The sequence below is a fragment of the Haliaeetus leucocephalus genome, unplaced genomic scaffold (genome assembly GCF_000737465.1).
Source record: "Haliaeetus leucocephalus isolate CR32 unplaced genomic scaffold, Haliaeetus_leucocephalus-4.0 Scaffold240, whole genome shotgun sequence".
NCBI classification, from domain to species: domain Eukaryota; kingdom Metazoa; phylum Chordata; class Aves; order Accipitriformes; family Accipitridae; genus Haliaeetus; species Haliaeetus leucocephalus.
In genome coordinates, this window is record NW_010972676.1 from 3139264 (window position 1) to 3154963 (window position 15700).

A 15700-nucleotide genomic window follows, 5' to 3' on the forward strand; every position below is an offset into this window, starting at 1 on the left:
CCAGAGATTCAGGTAAAAATGGGGATATCTGCTCTGTCATCAGCAAAATCTGAAAGCAGGATCTCACCTTCGCTCACTGCACAATGGGGAGGGGATTAGGAGAGGCTCTGGCTGCAAAAAAGACCTTTTAAGGAGGTTGATGTCTCCTCTTTTCTACCTCTACATTTTCTTTGAAAAGATCAAAGCAGCAAGTAATAGCGCTGTGCATGCAAAGATGGGTATCTATCTCATCCTGGGTCAGCCCAAGGTGCAGCATGGCCCTGGCACCAATTTCACACTTCCTAGCCTGGCTCAGCAGGGCTCACACTTTGCCTTCCCCAGCCCTGGGTGCTGATGGGTCTCCTGCACTGCTGTAGTAACACAGGCACCTTTGTGACTTTAATTTGATGGACTGTTCCCCAATAATGCTAAACATACCTTTAAGATTTTCTCCCTGGTATGGGATTTGTGTGCTGAGACCGCAGTGATTTGAGAGATGACCTGATACCAGTGTGTTTTTTCTACACCCCCAGTCTCACCAACGTGGGTGCAAGCTCTTTAGATGTGAAAGGGCTGCACAAACCAAACTGCTATTTTAGATGTGCAGGGGAAAAAATACTTGTCCTCCAGTAACCGCTAATTAAATGGGCGGAGGAGATACACAGCAGCCTACAAACAAAGCATTTCTGAGCAGATTCTGCTAAGCCGCCTCACTCTGAGTAATGCCCCTTGCTCTACCAGCTATTTGCCCAGAAATACATACCATGAACCCTTGGCCAAAGATAGCGAAACTTCATCACCACAGAAACCTCACACCAAAGCCCCTGTACAGCAGCGAGTCCTCAGGTGCTTACTGAGATTTGGAGGGGGAGGGAGCCTCGAAAGGGCCATGAAGGAGACAGTCAGGTTGAGCCAGTGCAGGATGATTCTGGGCAGGGAGTGCCGGGATGGTCCTCACTGCCACAGCCAGCCGCAGCAGCAGCTGTGAGCAGGACCACTGCCGCTCCTAATGACTGCCCAGGAGAGGCTGGTTAATGAGGGCAAAGAGGCATGAGAGCATGTTTCACACTCAGAAAAGAGGTGTGATAAACTATCCCTTTGACATAGAACAAAAACCTGTTCTTCAACATTTGAGCAGGGTCTCCAAGTACAGCACAGTCAGGGATTTGGACGTGCTGTGGCTGAACTATGTGGCACAAGGACCAAGATACTCCCTCAGGCTCCCCAGCTAGAAAACTGGATTATGGTATTCTGTTTACTCACTTTTTTTTTTTTGCTTTTTCCACCTGGAGCTCTTGGGATGATTTAGTAGAAGGAGTGTCCTCTAAATTCATAACCCATCTGGCCAAGCTCTCCTACACCATATAGAGAAATGCTAAGGGATGAATTAAGCAGTGAAGAGGCAGCAGCAGCCTACAGCAGTAGACATTTCTGGTGAGCTCAGCAACCTCCAGGAGACAAGGGGGATCTGAGCACTTGCCAACAAGATACTGATTCTTTCACCATTGCCTGGAAGGCAGACAGCCCCCACCCCACGCACAGACAGATCATAACTATCCAGGTGGAGCAGACCTTGCCTGGCTTGCTTTGATCTTGCTGCAAAACCCTATATATCTCATCAACATCCACCCAGCTTTCAAATATGTGCAACTTAACCTTAGCATAGGACACACTCTGTCTTTCAGACTTCCCAGATTTCTCTGGAGCCAAGCCTGGACAACATCAACCTCATGTTTTCCAAGTGATGAGGGTACAGGTGTGAGGAGGTGTCGTGGTTTAACCCCAGCCAGCAACTAAGCACCACGCAGCCGCTCACTCACTCCCCCCCCATCCAGTGGGATGGGGGAGAAAATCAGGAAAAGAAGTAAAACTCCTGGGTTGAGATAAGAACGATTTAATAGAACAGAAAAGAAGAAACTAATAATGATAATGATAACACTAATAAAATGACAACAGTAGTAATAAAAGGATTGAAATGTACAAATGATGCGCAGGGGGATTGCTCACCACCCGCCGACCAACACCCAGCCAGTCCCCGAGCGGCAATTCCCTGCTCCCCCCCCTTCCCAGTTCCTAAACTAGATGGGACGTCCCATGGTATGGAATACACTGTTGGCCAGTTTGGGTCAGGTGCCCTGGCTGGGCATGAGAAGCTGAAAAATCCTTGACTATAGTCTAAACACTACTGAGCAACAACTGAAAACATCAGTGTTATCAACATTCTTCACATACTGAACTCAAAACATAGCACTGTACCAGCTACTAGGAAGACAGTTAACTACATCCCAGCTGAAACCAGGACAGGAGGGCTGGAACCTACACTTTGTAGGCTGGCCAAGGCAGGTATCTCCCACCATGCATGACCGCACCCTGCCCTCATCAGGCCACGCTGCCCTCCCAGCAGCTGCAGGACACAGGTAGACACAAACATCTTGCACTGGCATCCCCTACATTATATCAATTCTAATTCTATGAACTGATGACAGAGCTGGATACAGCCAGTCTAAACCCCTTCGTAAGCACTGAACGGACTTGTTACAAAAACAGATCACTTGAAAGCACGAGTGGAGCTGCTGCAGCACACTGGAGGTGGCTGCGCAGGCAAGGACACACACACGCAGAGTGTAGGAACACATCCAAAACTCCCTCTAACTTTCATGTTGTTGCTCACAGAGGTCTGGTAATGTCTCACACCAGTTTTATTGCTTGGGACTTTCCATTTCTGTTGCTGTCACATTTTAGATGAACCCTGCTGCCGAGTACTGAACCAAGGCAGCTGACCAAAAAATGAGAGTTCAGCTGAGTGTCAAGTGTGGGGGGAAAGTGTGAAAGCTGTCACCAAAAAACTGTGACATACTTCAAAGATACTTTCATCGAAGACAGAAAGAGAGGGAACTTCTGGGGGAGTGAAAATCAGGGTGGCTCATCATCGTTATCTTGAGATAGAAGCATTCTTATGTCTCTCGATTTCTGAATGGAGGCTCAGAAACATCACCAACTCACTCCAATGGGATGAGCTGTCCCGAGTGGGCACTGCACGCACCAGCCGGGGACAGCATCTGACACCATGCACTTCTCATCCTCAAAGGTGCTAAAAGGCTGCAGCATCTGCAACACTGTCCATCAGAAACCCCAGCAGCAGCCTGCCAGCAGCTTCCCAACTTCAAAACTCCCACTTCACTTCTGTCTGCTGACTTTCATCTACCAAGATGAACACTTAATTCTTCTGCCTTTCTGGCCCTTGGCTTTCAAGCCAGGCTCCCTGCTTTGGTTTGGTAAAAATTTGGCACCGATATTTCAAGCCTGACTTTTATCAGCCTCAAAATTGCCAGAGCAAGTCTGTAGGTCTCTTGCCCTTGGTGGGTGCCACAGCCCACAGTCACTTGTTTAACCCTTGCCCTATGTTGCTGTATAAAAATGGGCTCCAGAAACATCACGTTTCCACCAAAAGTCACATTACATCAACCAGGGACCAGCTTTCCTCAGTGCCCCAGCAGAGAGACTCCGCATCATGTCTCCACCACAGAGCTGTCACTTTTCAGAAGGGCAGGACACCATCATGCACACCTCATGTGGGTCACACAGCTCCTCCATATTGCCGCAGCTATTTCGTGACCTGCTTAAGTTAACACATTTACACTTCTGCTTTTCACAAATGTTATTGAATAATTTCTTCCGAGAAGAGCCCCAGGAAGCAGAAAGAAAGCGACTGCATAATCTAATCTGGTTTCGCAGCAGAGAGGCAGCAATGGACAATTGCTTACCAGCCACCGCAGACAGGGCAGGCAGAAGGAGGTCAGGAAGAGATTCTTGTTTAAGCTATAATTTAATGGTAAATTAGATCTTTTACTGCTGCTCACTTCCTTTCCTTGCTATTATTCTGGTGAATGGAAGAATGTGGCTGATGTTAAATAACTTTCTACTCTCCCAATGGCAACTGAGTAATCATGAAGAATTAAGCCCTTTATTTTATCACAATCATGAAGAATTAAGCCCTTTATTTTATCACTTCAAGGTTGCTAGCTTTCACGTTCCGGGTACCGACCATGTCAGACTTGAGTGGCATTTAACATGTCCTTAGGGGCTGGCTCCCAGTCCCCGCTGCCTGTCGGCCCCCAGTAACCTGCAGTGCCACTCTGTGCCCAGAGGCCAGGGCAGGAGAGCAAGCTCTGTGCCTGGGAGGAGTGCACCTGCCAGCCGTGGCCCTTCGCCATCACTGGGATCTTTGCTCTCTGCCACTGCAGTTACACGTTTTCATCTCAAGTGACATGGCTATATTCACAGTGTTTTAGCAATTTTAGAGAGGGGGTGGGTTTCGGCTTCTGTTTTGTTTTTAAAGGAACAGAACTTTGAAAAATTTCAAATGTGCAATAAACTGTGCAATGATAAAAGATATATCTGACTTTAATATCATACCTAGAATTTTTCTGTTTTACCAACTGGCTGGACCCAAATGGTGGATTTTGTCCCTTTGGGAAGAGCAGAAAGCTCTATTTTCAGTAGGCAGAAAGCAGCATGGGGGATCTCACCTCCTGCCTTCTGGAGGGATGGTGGTCTCCAGTGGTGCCAGCTTTGGAAGAAGAGACAGGAGAGCTCAAATACAACAGCAGTGCTCCAGGTATGGGGTTTTTTTGTTTTGTGGGTGGTTTTTTTTTTAAGATTCTTCTGTTCTCACCTCTCACATCAGGGACCTCAGAGCTAGTCCCATCAGGAAGGTCTCAATAGAGGCAGATGCTTGACCAACTTCCCCACTAGGTAAAGCAAAATCTAGGAAAAGGAGGCCCTGCCAAAAAGTTCCTGTGGAGGCAAAGCACTCCCCTGCATCCAGGTGCCCACCTCCTGCTGCGCTACCCAGGGCAGGGCCAGCCCAGCACCTGCCTCCCTGACACCCACTGCCTTCCCCCAGCAAAAGGGAAGTGGATCCCACCGCCTGCCTGCCTGGGACAGGGATCCTAACCAGGCAACATCCCCCACTGGTTTTCAAATAAATAAAGTTTAAAAAAAAGAGAAAAGCCTCCCATGGAGATGAGAGCACAGCAGAAAAAGCACTCTGTTTCAAAAAGGGGGTTCCCAGATTTTGCATTTAAAGGCACACCCTAGGTTCAGACTGTGCTGCTGGTGACAATTTAGCCACATGATCATTGTGAGGCAGATTTAAGGTAACAATACGGAAACCAGTTAAAAATTCCAGCACATTTCTGTTTTTTGACTAATTCACATTGGCTTTATTTTTTGCCACTGAACCCTAAGCTAATTTATTTCCACTGGTGTATTTCAACACTTTCCTCTTCCTCATAAACACACAAACCCCTCACATCTTACTCTAGTTTCCCTTGAAACATTTCCCTATTTAACTTTTAAAAGTTGGGGGGGGGTTGTAAAAGTGACCAAAGGAGGAATTGGTCTTCTGCTTTCAGATAGGACTGCGTAAGCCAGATGCTAAAGAGCATGCGTCACTTTTGTGCTTGTCCAAGTTTCTTCAGTTTCCAGCTGCACAAAGGCACAGCACATCAGTCAGCAGATACAGAAGACAGAAATCACAAGAGCTTCTTTTGTGCACTTAAAACCCCCACCGTAGTGCTGGCGAATGCCCCGATGATGCAAAGGTTTCAGCTGGTGTCAGAGGAGCAATGGGGACATGCAGCTTCCTGGTGCAGCACACACAACTGCAACAAAACAGCTCTTCTTTGCTCCATCGCTTTCGGTGCTGATGGTGCCAGTTTGCAAGGCATGTCCCCAGCACAGGGGGCCTGTCCTCTCCCCCTGCGTGGTTTGTATCTGGATCTTCACTGGTGACATCCCACAAACCTCTCCTCCATGGAGGAATGTGCAGGGGAGGTCTAGGAGTCTTTCAGGCCCATCTGTGATGCAAGAAATGCTCTCCCTTGGCTCCAGGAAGTGTGCATATACCTCCCCTTCCTCCTCCAGACTCTCTGGCATGGGAATCCCCCACCCCAGCGCTACTCCCCATGCCCAGCCTGCCCCAGGAGCCTGCTGCAACTGGAAACTGCCTTCACACCTAATATTGCTGTGATGGAGGAAAGAAAGCATGAAAATCTAGCTTTAGAAATTGCTGTATTGGCAATTACCCTTTCCAGAGAGTGAACTGTGCTGCACAGCTCTGCTTTCTTTTTACCTTTCAGAGGCTTTCCCTCCTCAGATGGCTCCATCCTCAGCAAAACCCAGTGCTTGGCAGGATCACCCAAAGTCTCTGTCCAATGTCACTGCAATATGCCACAAGCTGGACTGGCCTGCCTGTGAATGGCCACACAGAATGCAGCTGCTTAGCAAAACCACCCACCCTCCCCTGCCATCAGCTGCAGAAACAATGGGTTTCCCCTCCCCTGGGAAAGGCTGGACACGATGAGGGTGAGGTGATGAAAGAGGACAGGCTACCGTGGCTGGAAGAGGCAGGGAAGGTCCCATGCCTCCAGGGCAAGCTTTTTCCAGAAGCCCTGTGATAACCCCAACCCAGCCTGACAGTACCCAGCACAGCTCTCAGTGAGGAAGCACATGCACCACAAGAATTTCCGTAAGTGCAAGGAAAAGAGGGAAAGAAAGAAAAAAAAAATAGAAAAACAAATAAAACTCAAAACAACACACAAACCCCAAAAACCTCAACAACAAGCAAATTAACCAGTCTACCGGCCATAGAAAAGGTGACTCATGTGACAAATTCTTGGGTGCACAGAGATGTGGCCACCTAACAGGGAGGAAGGAGGTGTGCCTTAGAAAACACACCACTATTTCCATCAGCCATTTGGATTCATCCTTTCCAGGTCTTAGGGTTGTTTTCTCTTTTTTTATTGTCATCTTCTTGTGTAAATGACCCCAGAAGCAGCTCACCAGCAGTCATAGGGGCACATTCTGATGGCCAGCGCTGGTTCCTGCCACTCTGAGTTATCTTGACCAGTACTGAGCATCCAGGCCCAGTATGGGCCAGTCATCCTTGCCCAGGGCATTTTTTGTTGTGTTATCAGCTACAGCAAAAATGATCTGATAGAAAGCCTAAAAAAAAACCCTAAAACCAAGCAAACAGACAAACAAAAACACACACACACAAAAAAACTTTCTGCAAGAAGTACCCAACTCTTATCTGTCTCTTTGGCATTGTCTTTTCCTTTACCTTTTTAAGAAAAAACATTCCTAATCTAAAGCCAAGATGCAATGGTCAGAATACGTTTATTACAAAAAGGACCACCAAAGTCAGGGATCTTTCCATAAGGCCTGGCTGCCCTGTGTACCTACCACCCCAGCTGTCAAACACCTATTGGAGGTGTGAGCATGCTTACAGCCTGAATCATCACAATGAATTTATGCCAGGGCAGAAGTTGAAACCACAGCATGAGGACATTTTTTTAACTGAACTTGCAAAATACTAATCTGTGCAACCACATTCCTTTCTGCAGCACCTTTTGCTGCCCAGCCACCAGGTGCTCCACTGATGCTGTAGATTGTGGCACTGCTGTGAGGCAGGGGTGTAATGAAGAATAAGCAGCAGGCTGGGCAAACAGCAATATTCTGCGAAAAATGCATAAAAGTTAAAAACATATACTTTCTCTTATCAGCAAGATGAATTTCATGGATAAAAGCAGCAGGTGCCAGAGCTTTTCCTCAGGCCTGTATTTACCCTCTTGTTGTTAAACATGTTTATAAGCTGTGCTGACACAGGTGGTAGGGAGCCTTGGTTTCATGAAAACCCAGTGCTTTTCTCTAAAAGCATCATTTACTGCTAATTCTGATGCAACCTCACCCACCTTTCCAGTGACAGCAAAGGCCAGTCTAACCCCTCCCAACAGGTGCCAACACAGGGCCAGTGTGGTTTTGCAAGACCATTAATCACCCTTGGCTCAAGCAGGCACTGGGAAAGCTGGGACTGGGCAATCAGACTGGCTTGGTGCTCGGTGAAGTCCCTTCACTGCTACAGCTTAACAAAACAGCCCATGACTGAAGAGAAGAAAGGCAGCCAAGAGAAGAAGGTGAGCGGCTAATAGACCCCAACCAGCAATCCTCTCCCCCAAAGGGAGCAATGATTATTCAAGGTCTGCTCCGCCAATCCATCCATGCAGGAGTGACAAGCCCAACAGGAGAAAGTCCCTAGCCCCAGGGGCCAGGTTCCACCCTCTGCACCAGCATCCCTCACTGACCCATTTTATTACCAAGCTTCATAGACAACTTGGCACCAACCTGCAAAATGCAGGATGAAACATCTTTCACCTTGCTCATCTGACCTTTTGCTTCTCCACCTTGTGCCAGAGTAGGCTGTCTCTGATCAACAAAGCACATGCCATTAAATGATTTCTAGCCTATCTGACTCAATAAATGACCCGTACAAGAGCAACAAACCCTAGATGTCAGTAACTTAGGGAAGGTCACAAAAAAAGGAAGAAAGAAGAAAATAACTGAAGATACATTTTAAGACAACAGCTAAAGAAAAAGGTTCCGTGAGTCATCCTCTATCATTTCTAAAACGCTGATTTGAGAAGAAACATTGTGAACACAACCTGCAGCCTCCAGCTGAAAATTAAATAACATATCAGTCACTGCAGAGATAAAATACTCCCTTTTGCTGCTTTCTTCCCTGTGCTGGTGACACAAAGTAGCAGTGTGACATAAAGGACATAAGGGGAACAGAAAGCAAGTAAGCATCTAGGAGAGACACAGTGATGGAGAAGTGGCAGTGGCTGTGGCATGCAGGAGGGGAAAGCAAAAACTTCTTCATAAATTTAGTTCCTGATGCATTAGGCTTGTAAAACTAGAGGAATTAGGAATTCTCCATGACTAATGTTTCTGAGCAGAAAGCATGGATAGTTTACTATATATCTTCTTTTTTTGTATAAACTGCTTTATTTTCTTGAATTCCTGATTCTAAAATGTTCCACATGAATGAGAAGGTTTAGCAAATATTCTCCAGATGGGACTTCCAGACTTAAAGTAAGGGTTTGCGGGGTTTGTTTGTTTTTTTTTTAAATACAGTGATTAATCTCTGTGCTAAGCTCCCTTTTCAAGCATCTGAAGGAGTTATGTTCCCATACTTCTCTCTGGGTCTTCTGCAAACAACTGTCTTCAGTCACTGGTAGCCAGAGCTTCTTCCTTTGGCTCAGATTTAGCTCTGCTGCACAGTATTAGCGATTTCTGTGAGCTTCTGGGCTCCCCTATCAGTATGGAGCTCTTGTTTGTAGGCAGCCAGAGAAAAAGTGCAAGTGCCCGAACTCAGCGCCTCTTCCACGCATCATGAGCAAGAGAGTCTCACATGGAAATCAGCCTCTCGCAGTACAGGTCACCTCCCCACAAGCTTTTTTCCAGTTGTAGTCAGGGTGATAGGAAGCAGAAACCCAGCACACCCCATGCTGTCCCAGTCCTTGCTGCAGCTTGCAGTGCTGTCTGTCTACAGCATCTGAGCCCAGGGAAGGTTGGATTTGCAGGCCCCTGGCACTACACAGCAAAGCTGGAAGACCAACCTTGCTGTGGCAGGCTGGAAGTCCACCAGATACTTTCCCAGGTTACTGCAGCCTGTAGTTTAGAAACCTCCTAAACCAGAGATTGCTTCTTTATGTAAAATGGCCCATCGGGGCTTTTCTGCCTTCCATGAGCACACAGAATCACTTTTTATACCTGTAAAATTATTTAAAAAAATTAAAAATCTAAGCACACCATCGACATCTCTTTTGCAGCATAGTCAGCATGTCCCTGTACCTGACAGCACTTGTTGCAGCATCGCACCAGGCAGAGCAAGAGGAGCCACCTGCAGCCAGCGCCCAGCAGGTAAATCCTGGGCTGGATACTGCTCTGAATGGAAAACCTCTGCACCCATCTAGAGCTGCCAAAACTAAACACTACTCTGAAACTTCAAAAGGCCCAGCTAACAGTAGTACTACAGGGCTGCACAGAAAGTGTCAAACCACTAGAGGGAAACGTGACCTCTGTCTGCAACAAACTCTCCAGCACACCTGGGAGAGGAAGGGCAGAAGGTGGGTGGCCTTAGAAAGCAGGAAAAGGTGTTTTGGGCCAGACTTCTGCTGGGCTGCCCAAGGGAGAGTCCCTAGGAACTTAGACCTTTGCTCGGATGTCTACAAAGACATTTAAAAACACTCATGCAGCAGTATGTCTAACACATCTGGAAGAGAAAAATAATTTGGAAACTTATTTGCTAAATGCTTTTCCTCATCCTCCTCTAGCCAGTTTCTTCATTCCCACAGGTGTTTATGCAGGTAGCCTGGGAGACCTCAGCTCACCTCAAAGCCAAGCAAATGGGATTTGGAGGAAGAAGGAAACCCAATTTGGGGTTAAATGAAAGGGAGAGGGGAAAGAAATACGGGTGTGAGGCAAACTATCCATTAGTATCAGTTTTGATACTTTTGAAATGCATTCAGCTCCTCTGAAATGCCTTTATACTCATGCTCTTACTGTGCTCACTTCCATGGGGGACAGGATGGGAAGCAGGGACTAACCTTAACCAAGAGATGTCATTTTTCAGTGGAATTCCCATTCTGCTTCAGAGGGCTGATCTAAAAAAAGAACAACTCTCACAGACATTTTTCCACCCCTGGTGATAAGCAGGAAGGTGCTAAGTCCCCAGCTGCCCATCCCTCGCTGGGGATGGGCAGCTACTGCAGGGGCAGCCCTCCTCCTGCAGCACTGCGGCTCCCCGGGGCAATTCTACTTTTGGAGACAGCCTCCTGGAAGGATGCAGCCTTTCATCAGGTCAATACCTCTCCCATGTGCCAGCGTTGCAACCTGGCCACACACTTCCCCTTTGTTGGGGGAAGAGAGGGGAAACGGATGTGTTTGGCTTCTGGAAAAGCTTTGGTCTGTGATGAAAAACGTCCTGCACACAGAAAAAGAAACAGTGAAGTAGTTTTGGGAAGGCCTGGCATGTTGCTGTATCTCAAGAAGAGCCTCACAGAAATGGTACTTTCCTGTTATTGTCAGTCATATGGGCTGTGTATGCTATTAGAGATATCGGGGATGTTGGATTTGAAGGCAGTATTTCAACCCGGCTGCTATCCTCAGCTGAAACCACTGCAGCAAGCCAAAGTGATACATGCAGCACTCAGCTAGCACCTGCACCAGAAGCAGCTTGGGCCAGAGGCAACAGCACTGGCTCTGAAGGGCTGGGGCCACCAGACCCAGGCACCTTTGGCCACAGGTGAGTGCACTGAATTGCAAAAGCACCTGGCCACATGGGTGCTTTGTGCAAGCAACTTCACAGGATGAACCGCTCAAGTCAGTGAGGTGGTATCATGTCCTTTATAAGTGCCTAAGGTGACATTGATAGGGTTAACAACTGACAATGCATGTAACGCTTCTATCTCATAGTCTGTAAGCTTTTTAAAAATATAAGTAAATAAAAGAAGTCTTCTTTCTTGGCTTCACAAGTTAACAGGGGAAACACTGGCAGTGATGTTTCCAAGCATACAAAGATGCTGGCTTGACATCTAACACCTGAGACCCACCCCAGACAGACAGACAGACATCCTCCCCAGACTTGGCCTGCCCGCAGCCAGACCCCTGCCATCTCTGCCCATGGCAATGCCTAGCCTCAGTGCTCACAACAGCCTGCACTTGCCCATAACTTAATGCAGCATGGCTCTTGGTTAAAACTTGCAGGTGAGCTATTAAAGTGCCTTTTTCACAGTGTTGCATCACCAGCCCTAAGCCTTAATCAGCTCTCAGCGCTGTAAACCAGTGATCCCTGCTGACAACAGCCCTGCACCACACGCTGCTAGCACCAACACAGCCTCTGCTGCTGCACCTTTCCCTTCCCAAACACTCACCCCAGCTCTAAGACTGGCTCTCCCACACATTTGCCTGATAGCTCTTGTGCCTATGACACTCCTTCATGTGGTCTAGATCTGGAGGTATCCTGAAGATGCTGCTCAAACACTAGATGAAAGGGCAACGCTTAAAAGTAATGCACTGTCCACTGTTAATTTACCTGCAATGCAAGCAGCACACTGGGGCAAGCTCTCATTGGTAAATCTCAGTACAGCAGAGCAGAATCTCACAGTGTTTGTCATAAGTGATTCTCCTAAACAGTAAAAATAAATTATTATTTTACTGTTAAGCAGGTATCTTGTTTGTATCTATTTATTAGATTTTTTTCCATGTTAGATAAAATAAACTGTGGACAACCATGGGAAGAGTGACCTAGCCAACAACTAGTAAGCCCCAGGTTTGTCATCTATGTTAACTGCAGCTGGATGGTATTTCTACCCTTTTATTTTACAGCACGAGTGATTTTGGCAGCAGAATAATGTCTTTAAAAACATTTAGACATTGCTTAGTCAAATGATACAAAATTACATAAAAAATGTTCTACGTTCTTTTGCCACACAAAGCTCCACGCAATGGATATTACCAGTGTTGATATCAGATTTAATAGTGAAACTTAGAATACCCTTTAGGCAACTCCTGAAAATTATAACATAAAATAAGATACGAGCTCCCTCACCTCAATTTCCAGCCAATAACCCAGAGAGGACTGCTTTAGTGGTGCTCACCCTTGCCTACAGATGACACATGGCAAAGAAGCATCTGAATAAAATTACATTAATTCTTTTCATGTCCTTTTTTCTTTTTCCCCCTTTTTTTGTAGCACTCTGTTGCTGGGTTTCTTTTTAGAGAGTGCAATGATGTATGGGGGAGTTCCTGACTTTCCATCAGCTGTGGCCCCCGCTGAGATCAGGGAACAAATCTGTGCTAAATTAGGCATGGAGTAAAACAATCTAGTGATTATACCACCTGATAAAGGGCTACTGTCAATTTGCAGAAAATAAGGAGGACTCATACCAAGGTAAGGGTTTATGCCACTCTGGGATTACATTGATTTGTACTCAAAGTGTGCAATCAGTTAGGGTCTTCTCTGCCCCCTCCAATGCTAACACATGTGTAGATGTCACATTATCCAAGGTGATTTCTAATTCACCTCAATCTTTTGTATGTGAAAGCACAGACCTGCAGAAAAGGCAGGAAGAGACCATCTAATGAAAGGCCAGCTCAAGTATTCCTATGTTATAATTAGCAGAATTTTGTCTAACCTGCTTTTAGTAACACCTCACAGCCAGCAGTATTTCTAGTTTCATCTATCTTCAGCATTAGAAGGGTTTATTTTAATTTCCAGCTGCAGTGTAAACCCATTCTTTCTTTTCCCATCCACAGTGGATATAGCAAACTATTTATTCCCTTCATAGCTATGATTTATGTATTTGAAGACTTATTTATGTCCTCCACACTTCAACATCTGTGCTCTAAGTACACCCAGCTACTTCTGCACTTCAGATGTAGCGCACTATGCTTGCTCCTGTCTTCTAGGCTCTCTTGGATTGGGCTGGTTTTTTTCTTTCTTTCTTTCATTTTTTTAGAGAGACACCCAAGACTGAATATAGTTCTTCTAAAGTCTTAAATAATTGCATACCCCATAATCATGTTGACTTCTTTCTACAACAGCATAATCTTCCATTTAATTTCCAGTCATATTCCATTTGCAATCTACTCTCAGGCCCAGATCCACTTTTTCAGTTCTGCAGCATATCAAGCTCACCCACATCTCACATTTGTTCTCACAACTGTTCCTATGTATGTGCAAAATTTCACATACGTCTTTATGGCCCATTGAATTCTTTATTTTCCAAACAATTTATCCAACTTGCCAACACCATTTGGAATACTAAATTTGACTTCCACTGTCTTGTAGATTCTGTCATTCCTGCAACAGTTAATCATGTTGTAGAGTTAAGTCTTAAGTTAGGAGGCCGCAAACAGAGAAAGTAATTTTTGTAACACTTATAATAATATAGGGAAATATCATTCTAAAAGAGTATGTTCATACAGTCATAAACTACTTCCATTTGTTTTGTACCATTATGAATTATTCTAGTCCCTATTAGTAGACAACCTACACAAAAATCTGGAAATACTACTGCTTTCTCATGAAAACTCTATTTCATGCACCAGCTTCTTGACTGTAAGTTGTCAGAGATCTATGAAAGGCAGCGGGAAGGTAAAGCCCCTTCCCACTGGCTGCAAAATCTAGGTGTCAGAGAGACACAACAGATGCTGTGCCTCTACAAGCTGCAAGCTATGCAAACACAAGCAATGCTGCTGCCGTGCTTCAGAATACCAAAGCTGAGAGGCAACACGGTTTGGTTTTAAATTAAACCTCTGTTTAAGACTTTTTTGTTAAACAACGGGGAATTAAATGCATCACACAGAGGCGAAGTGTAATGTCACAGCCAGGCACCCCAGGGCCCCTCAAGTGGCTCCTATTTCACCCCACACCTGACAGGATAACTCTGTCAGGCTAAAGTGATGACCAAATTGTGCCTTTATGTTTCACTAGTGACTGATTAACACATCTCCCAGGTGAAAACTGCCCTCTGCTGCTCAGGACCAGGTGAGGCCCTGAACCCTCTCCCACCATGGCCCCAGGCAGAGCTCTGTGGGGCTCCATCATGCTGGCCTTCTCTGGCAGCACTGCAGGCTGCAGCATCATCGTCCCATGGGAGCAGAGGGTCTGACCCTGAGAAGACCCCCAGCACCCATTCTGGCAGAGTGGCAAAGGCCTGAGTTGTGACTGGGCTCTGGCGGACTGCAAGTCCCAGGCTCACTGGTTGAAGGCATCTCCAGGGAAGCTTTGCTCTTTCAATCTGGGAGGTGACCCTCAGGCTGTGATCCGGGGTGTAAAGGCTTGCGGTTTGAGGAATACGGCAGGTTTAAGGTGGAACTGGAGAAATATCTGCACATCTGGCCAGTTGCCATTGTATATCTGCATGCTCAAGAAAAATCCCAACTGGAGGTCTAGGATCAGTGAAATGATTTGCAAAGGAACTTCTTCTTCTGGCCTAGAAAATTTAAGCCCAGCATGACATCTAAAGCCCCTTTTTGCAAAGACCAAAATAGGTCACACTTGGTGTATGCATGTAAGGTAATCCCTGGGATCAGTGAGGAGTCCAAAAGCACAAGACTTCAAGGCAACAATACAATTAAATTCCTACATGATGACCTACTTTCACAAGTTTCTCGGCCACCTCAGAACAATCCCTGTGCAACTGCCATGGTCTTAACAATGACTCCTCCCACTCAACACAGGAAGAAATGGGGTTTATTCAGAGCAGCCTATCATAAGAGCACGACAGGTTTTTAGTAGAGGCTGGCACTTGCACTCAGCTCATGCACCCTTCATCCAGCTCCAAACAGATGAGGCCTTTAAGACAAGCCTGGTTTGTAGCACAAAACCCAGAATCGGTCCTTCCTGGCGAAAGCTAACTAGTCAGCATACACTGAGGGCCTTTACCTGACTCCCTGAAGGCCCCCATGCCCAGGACACTGCAGCACAACAAAGCCCTACGTATCATACGGCAAGAATCATCCCTGGGAGCAGTCACGTTGGCATCTGGCCTTCACACCTAATGCAGGCCAACACATCTTTAGCTGGATGCAGTGATAAAATGCATTTTTAAAGTGCAGAGCATCCTGGCTACCACAGATCCAGACATGCACACACACCCCCACCCCTGCAGGCAGGCTGGACCACTCTGAGCTTCAGATAATTGCTGGGTCTTTCAGAGGCTGCCTGTCAGACCCACAACAGGCTGTGTTCACAGAAGTTCAAAAGTTGTCATCTCAGACTGATATTTCAGTAACCTGGTAAAGTTACTTGCCAAAGTTTCTGTCCCCTAAGATCTTTTAAAAATCTTAGCTTTTCTCTTTGTTCAGAAAA